Source organism: Sparus aurata, chromosome 3 (assembly GCF_900880675.1).
Source record: "Sparus aurata chromosome 3, fSpaAur1.1, whole genome shotgun sequence".
In the NCBI taxonomy this organism is placed as follows: Eukaryota; Metazoa; Chordata; class Actinopteri; order Spariformes; family Sparidae; genus Sparus; species Sparus aurata.
In genome coordinates, this window is record NC_044189.1 from 11,282,091 (window position 1) to 11,290,503 (window position 8,413).

General features: G+C 40.4%; 1 long non-coding RNA gene across 1 annotated transcript; it reads right to left on the reverse strand.

Moving 5' to 3' along the window:
* Positions 1-3,093: 3,093 nt before the first annotated feature.
* LOC115579317 (uncharacterized) lies at positions 3,094-6,832 on the reverse strand. The gene is made up of 2 exons (XR_003983630.1): positions 6,758-6,832; positions 3,094-3,780 (listed from the first exon to the last, which is right to left on the reverse strand). It is a non-coding gene; the product is annotated as an uncharacterized LOC115579317 (long non-coding RNA).
* Between the last annotated feature and the right edge of the window lie 1,581 nt (positions 6,833-8,413).

The window sequence follows — 8,413 nt, forward strand, 5'->3', positions numbered from 1 at the left end:
TTTACTGTTGTTCATTTAGTTTAGTTTAACCCTAACCCTAACCCTAACCCCTCACCCTTCTGTCAATTTCTCCAGTTTAGGGCATGATATCACCAGTAGACAACAGAAAATGACTTCAGACAGTATTTGATAAAGCTGTGGCAACAAGATGGTGACAATAATAAGCCTGATATCTTAACATTAAACGTTCAACAACAGAAACACTATCCATCAACATCGTGCATCAATGATGGTAACACAGAGTCCACCTCTCCTCGTCCTCTGCACAGTCAACTAAGATCAAGATCTGCCGATCAAGTGAAACAGCTTGATCTGGGTCGGTTGGATGGAGACAGGTCTGTGTAAAGATGTAGGCACAGCTGTCTCTGATTTCACATTGTTCAGCCGGTCCGATTTGTCCATTTCACTTGCACCTGCAACCGGATACCATGCAGGAGCAGCCTTAAATCAAGCTGGTTTAGATTTTCCCTTGTCCTGACTCTATTCCCTTACCTCCCTGGGGTTGTGGTCCAGCTGCTCATGTTGGATGGTGATAGGAAAGCCCAGGCAGTGGTCGTCTCAAAGTCCACTGCTCTTAATCCAAAAACCTGTGATTTCTTCTCCAATGATGATGAGTTTATTTCTGCCGTATGTTAATTTGGTTTGGCAACAAAGCCCCTGGATCTACATGCACTGCCGTTGCCATGACAGAATTCAGTTTTAAAGTGTCATCTTGTTTTCCTTTTGTTATTTTATTTGAGAATAATGGTGGTGAACTGTTGAAACAATGAGCCACTTTATCAGTTTCCCTTCTTTGGTAAATCACTTGATTAAGTCACCTGAATAACCAGCTGCGCTTTATTCCTAATCAGCCCTGATATACACAGAGGTCAGTATTCAGCCAGACAGTTCTTACATTACATTGCTCAGCTGCTGTGAATGTCCTGCTGCTGATTTCCTGCCACCTGCTTAAGTTTCTCCAGTAGGGTCTTTTATTCCTGTTGCTTGAGTCTCATACTTGTCAAAATAGCTCTTTTTAATAAAGCACAGAAGCTGGGTTATACAGTATGCACCACCTACACTCAGTAACAAACTTCCTTTGGGTTTTTACTAAGTCTTCACAATGTAAAATCTGAAATCCTGAGCAGTAGAAACCTGCAAAAATGCCTTTGACTGCTTTCAACCTGAAAAGACAACATAGTTTGAATACTGCTTTTTTTTTGTAATGGGTACCTGAGTACATTATTCTGAGAGTTTTCCTTCAGACAAAGTTGAAAAGTTTTTTCCTGCCAATCAGCACATAATACACCCTCCAGTCCTTATCAAACTTTTCAGCACCGTACTCCCAACTCCTGCTGTCTGAGAGATTCTCTTCTCCTACAGAGCCATCTGCTTTATCTTCCTCTCTGCCAAACCTTGACAGTCTGAGCAGGCTTAGCAATAAGTTTCAGTGATTAACAAAGGTTGAACGGTAAACAGTTCCTGGGATCATGGGCTGGAAAAAATGTTCTTGAGCACAAGTGTGCACATAAATGCATGCATGTTTGAAATGCAGTGAACGAGGTCAACCAAGGGGGAGGAATGAGGTGAAAATGACAGTTAACTAATTGGATGATCATATGTGCGATCATCCACAGCTCAGAACGAAAGGGGACCTGAGCTGTGACTCCTGAGTGTTAGTCTGAGGGTGGGATGGGTGTTGGTTCTTCTAGTGACTGTGAAGGGTGAGCACACTAAATATGCTGTAAGTCTCTAGTCAGCAGGCGGAGTGTGAAGGTCTTGTGGGAGTGTCCAGATGTTCCCGTGTTAGACCGGAGCCAATCCCACATGTCTTGACATTTTCTGGAAAGTGAGTCTTGCATGACATTCAAAGGTCTGATAAGCATTTCTCAAAGGAGGATCATGGTAATTAAAAAGGTTTTTGCCTGGGTTCATGTGCACCAAATTCTATCGGATAATTAAACATTCAAAGAAAACAAGACTGAACATACTGTTCCCACAAAACTTCAATAAAAGTGTCATTTATGCAAATATCAGCTCGGTCGCCACTCAAACTTTGTTATATGTCAATCCTCTTTCTTCATTTTTGTGGAAAACAGATGTGTCAAAATACAACATACAAAAAATGTCACGTGACATAATATAAAGTGCAAGAAAAGTCCAAGCAGGGTTGAAGCTTGGGTTCACGGAGGTGTGGACCAAACACATAACTTCCACTAAAGAGGCTGGTGATCATGTCCCATTTGAAACCGAAAGTCAGTAATTAACATTACGTCATCTTTTCCACAACCTCACCAAGTAGTTTTGTTGTCTAAACCATTGTATTTTTATTTCATTATCATCTATCGGCATGCAAAATTAAACACAGCATTAATTATGCTTCCTCAGGTTAAGGCAAATGTGCAACCCTGGTTGTTATAATACAAAGCTAAGTTCAGTCCTTTTATGCTAAACGAAAACAGAAATTTTATGCAATGAAAGTTAAAGGATGAGTAGAGGAATCCCACAGCCTGAGGAATGAAGCCGCTCCCTAGTTCTCGTGGCACAGCAGCAAATACTTATTGGTCTTTTGCCAGATGGCAGCAGAGTGAACAGACTGTGGCTTGGGTAGGTCTTTACCTCTTTTTTTCTGAAATCAACAATCAGTCCCTTGGTTTTGCTGACACTGAGCAGTAGATTGTTCTCTGTGCACCACTCTGGAAGAACGCCTGAAAAAGATCACTGGTACATTTCTCCCAGAAGAATCCTCTCACCAGTTGAAGAAAATTAAATCAGTTTAAGCAAACTACAAAACACTGTGATAAAGACTAGTTCACATTGTCAAGGTGAGATGAGTAGAAAATCATGTTTACTCATCAGTGATGCAGCTGTGAGCAGGATGAAAACACTGTGCCTGCTTGATGAATTAAAATATTTTTCGAGTAGTGCCAATTTTTTGAAAATATTCTCAGTTTCTGATTGAAACCATAAGAAATATTGACACAAAATTAGGGATGCAGAATGACATCTGCACTTTGCGATAAAGGCTTTAAAATGAAATGACAGCATTGGTCAGAAATGAAAATTACTGCCAGTATGACATGCCAATAAGATGACGCTTTGATGATGCACACACAACGCAAATCATTGATTTATTTTGCTCAGGGAATGTTTACATTTTGGAAAACACTGTCTGCATCTGCCAGTGGCCCATTAGAATAACAGCATAATAACATGTTAATTTATACTTGATGTTCTCTGTAATTAGGTAGAAAATAATATGTGGATTGGCAATCAGCCAAATAAATAGGCATCAGCAAAAATCCAGTATCATGCATTTCTACACAAAACTCAACTATGTCTGAATATAACAACATATTTCCACAAATCACTGTTTGCACAAAATCTCCAAAAAGTTATTACCTGAAAACACTCTGACAGTGGCAATTTTGAAAACTTGCTGTAGGGTTCAGCAGTTCATTGGGATTAACATGAATTTTAAAGTACAACAAGGAGGAGAGTTGATGTCTGTCTGTGCCCTCAGGAAATCTAATTAAGAGCGACCCACTCGAGGGCACAGGTTACGAACCAGAGGTATCAAAGAGGCCCTTGTCCACCTACAGGCTCCCTGAGACTCCATTGTCAGAGACCACAACTCATCTGTAGTGTTGTGGTAGTGGTCTGTAGAGCAGTATGAACAGTCTCTGATTACACATTCAAATGAACCGAGTGGTGCTGACATGTCAGTGGAGGAAAGAGAAGAGAGACGGAGATGTTTGATGAGAGGTTCAGGCTCCATTTGCACTCAGGTACAGTGTCCTGCTGACAAGAGAGAGAGGAGAGCAGGTTAGACACAGAATGAAGGAAAACTACAAGAGGTAAAAACAGTTGGTGCAAAAATCTCTTCCCTCTAAAAACCACTGTCCCTCATCTTGCACATGGCTTCTCCATATAGCTCTTAAAGACCAATCAGGAATGAATTACTTTCAGGCAGATTAAGAGAATACGTGAGAATATGAGTGACTTTCCGGAATTTATCCATCAAGGATTATGAAAACTCTGGAAAACCGCTTGCTAGAGTGTAGCTGAGTTATTCGTTATTGATTAGGATTTAATATATAGCTTGGAAACAAAATGATCATTGCACAATCCAGTCAGAGCACCAAAGAGCACAGCTCCTTTCATTTCCTGTTCCTGACACATAGATCATAATGTGACTCAAGCCGGAGGGCGAGCTTTCCTTTGAATTACAGGAAGAAAACAAAGGTATTGCTGTGAGGCTCGGGGACTCGGTTGACGCCATTCCGACGCAGGTGCATGGCGTTGTCATGGCAATAATGGGTTTTCCTGTTCAGCACTCTGAGTACAGCACATATCAACCGATGAGCTCTGCACCTCCACAGGTGATCCCCAAAAAAGTCCTCTCCCACAGTCATATGCAGAAAGCACACTTCAACATGAGGACAATCCTTGTTAGTCTCCATCGACGTGATGCTGCTAACAACTAACACCTTTTGTTTTAATGCATCACTTACTCCCACTGCGTTCTGTTAATGAAGTAATTAATGGTTTGCTTCATTCATTCCCTAAGGAAAAAAATTTTAGTCATTTGCCACGCTGCTGTAAACTCTGTAAATTCTACTCGTAGTACCCACATTTATGTCATAACTGCAAAGAAAAATACAATCATGCAACAGGTGATACTGTACATAAGTGCTACATAAAGACACAAGCATAAGCACATTTTGAGGTTTTTATAGTGTCGCACTGTTGTGCTTTTTGGTCAGGTCTGGGCTTCAAAACTAATGGTGAGATTTAGAAAAAGATTGGATTTTGTATAAAAAAATGAATGTGTTCAGTCTTACATTATGTATGTTACTGATGATACATCATTGATGTAGCGGCTATAATGTAAGTTTCATCATTACATAGGTTAACAAATCACTTTTGACTCTTGATTGCAAACCAGTTGCGAACCCCAATCTCTGGAGGGAAAGACCATTGTTGATCTGACCGACCGCCCACTAACTGAGACCTTTCTTGGTAGTTATACTGCATTGGGAATGAAAACAGGCTGAAGTATTTAACAAAGAATTGCATACACATTGATGTGGTCCATTTTTCTGTGAAACTTAAGCATAATATAGCTGACACAATTTTTGACTTCCACTTGTACTGTAGTATTTTTAGATCTTTTGTAACACCTTGACATCAGTGATAGATCTAAGTACTTCATCCCAATCTGATAATGCCCCCCTCCCCAGCGTGAAATCACTGCACTGCAATGCAATTATCAAATCCAATCATCTGAAATGACTAAGGCAGTTTTAAATTGTTTCATCATTGTGAAACATCTCAAACTACGAACATTTCATTATTGTTAAATGACGACACAGAAAGATCTGAGCTTCTCTTCGGAGAACAATTTGTTGGAGTCATTATACTTGACTTGTCGTGACGAAGAAAAGTTATTGGAATTGACATACTGTATGCAGCAGAATGAGAGAATCGGAGCCCTCTGTCTTAGCAGTATTAATGATAAAGGTTAATTATTGATATTCATCTTGGAAATACAGTATTCTGAATTCAAAACCATCTGCTGCCGAGCGTCACATTTGGTGACACAAAATGTAAATTTTTACCAAACTACTCTTGACTGACTGTGCCAGCTCAATTTATTTTTTATTTTTTGCTCTGCGCACATTTTGTAACATCCATTAACATTATGCTGAGAGAAAAAAAGCCTTATGTGACATTTGCTCACATTGCATAAAGCCAGTGTTGGTGTGGAGTTTATGAAAAGATGTGTTGATTGTCCTGTCTGGATGTAGGTGTCAGCAGGGTGTGTGCTGAAGATCAGAAATGCTGAAAGCCAGGCTGTGTTACCAAACACTTGTCTGCAACCTCTCACACAGCCACAGACAATTTATGTGACAAACACAGAACTACTAATGATATGGCAGCAGCCAGGCCTAACTCGCCTGTGTTCTCATTAAAGGACTTTGTGCCTTACCTTTATTCTCGTTCTTTTCCTCTTCCTCAGTAAACCATGTAACACTGTCCTGCTCTGGTGTAAGTTCACCAGCATGCATTGTTAGTAATTGTAAAAGGGAACTTCAAAAGGTTTGTTTCTTTGAACCACGGTGGTTTTCTATTGCTGAAATTTGAAAGTATCCGCAAACAAAATTCAATACAGATGAATGACATGGGGTTCCACAGTTCTCAGCATAGAGAACTTGGTTGGTCGGTTGGATGATTTGAGAGGACTGTTGGGCCTTGGTGGAGGTATACACTTAGGCCATTCTAGTTCCCAATGCCATTTCTTAACTGGTGAGCCTGTAGATAGGCAACTGTTTGCTAACATATTTACAAAATCAGCTCAGTGCTGTGTTTTCTAAATCAAATAATGGAGGTTTAAGTAGAGTTAAATGAAAGAATAGACATTTTCGGAAGTTTGGATGGATAGGCTTGTGTTAAGATAACATGACAATCGATTGATTAATATTGTGAAATTATACTGGTGATACTCCAATACTGAAATTTTAGCATCCTGTGTCAGGTCGGGGTAAAAGGGAAGACTACGGAAAGGGAAAGGTGGACCCAAACGCAGTTACACACGAGAGGCAAGGATATGGGGAACAAAAGGCGAGCTTTATTTTAAAGCTGAACACAAAAACAGTAGCAGGCAAAACGGGGGGCAAGATGCAAAGTAGCAAAAGAAAGCAAGGCAAAGTAGCAACAAAAACAGCAAGACAAAGTACAAATCAAAGGCAAAATGCAAAACTCCAAAAACACATACCATGGGGTAACAAGGAACAGACAGGCAGAGGCACAAGAACTGGCGCATGGACAGAGACGGACGCTGACAAGAACAATGACCAGACAAGGACTGAGGGGAACACAGAGACTAAATACACAGACACTAATGACAAGACGAGGAACAGGTGAGGTGGACCGACAGGTGAGATAACGAAGGGGAGGAGCACATGAGAACATGAAGGGAACAAAGCAATAGACAGAGGGAGCCAGAGGGAACATAGGAAAAAACACAGGAGAACTTAAAGGACACATGAGGGCATGGAAAAACAAGACACAAGACAAGATACAAAAGACACGGAAATCAAATACAAGAAACCACAAGACAAAACCAGACACAACGCAACAAACAAGACTCTACAGTCATGACATCCTGCATATCAATCACTGCATCATTGGATATGATAGGAATGTGCATTATCTCCAAGTGTCAGCTGTCAGTATTGAGAGGTTGAATGCTGACAATGCAGACTGATGGTGGCCTGTATTTCGTCATTACTGTGTTTGTTTTGTTTTCTTGAAGACTAGACTATAATTTATCTTGTTTGACCTGATTGTCAGCAGCCTGTTTTTCCTGAAAGCGGAAGCTAGACGAGGCCTTTGTTATTTCGACTGGACACGACAGCCACCATGTTTACCTGAATCTATTCCAAGCACACAACAAATGTGAACCTTTCGCTATTTTTCATAAGTTAACTTTGCTGTTCCAGGAAGCTCTCCCGCTGGTTCCTCTCGTCATCAAGTCTTATTTTTACATTATTTTTGTCCCGGTTGGCTTAGCAACTGGATCATGAATAACATCCCAGCAGTTATTTTTAATGGACTTAGCCCAGTGCTATTATCATGTTGCCTAGGAAGAGGTTCATAAAAGAGCAGGTGAATGATTTTGCTCACCAGATGAGATCTCTCAAGAGTCTCAAGTTTCCAATTGCAATTGCAATCTTTTTCAAAAATCTTTTGTGTCTACCAGTGCATCTAACCAGCTCTGTGCATGGAAAAAACTTTGATGTGCCTTACATGAAGACCCAAACACGACACAAATTCCAAATTTAAACCCCGTAACTGAATGATGATGACTGAATTTGAGCAGATTAACTCAGTACTGCTGTCATCCAGAAAGATGGTTCAAACTACTCAAGGGATGACTGGGAGATAAAGCTATGAACAAAATTAAAGGACCAGTGTAAAGGATTTAGGGGGACTTATTGGCAGAAATGGAACACAGTATTCAAGTTAATTTTGTCAATTGTTAATTATCGTCTAAAATCGCTGGCTCTGGAGAGGGACATTTGCAATTTTCTGGATTTTGGCAGCCACTGTAGAAGATAATGAAACAAGGGGTGTTCAGCTAGTTGCAAATCTGCCAACTCACCACTAAATGGTGATGAAATCCCACACACTGGTCCTTTTAAAATGGGTGAAATGGCAAATTTCTCCATTGGAAAATCAGTATTCTTGTAACAGCAATGTGCCAAATGTCTGTGAATGACGTGAAAGGCATGAAGCTGTAGGAAATTCCAGACTCCCTTCATGTTGCAGCTCATTGTCTTGGTTTTACAGTCTCTGACTCTTAATCCCAATTACAGCCACAACTGGCAGCTGTTTTCCACAAAAAGTCACTATAAGCTACCTCATGCAG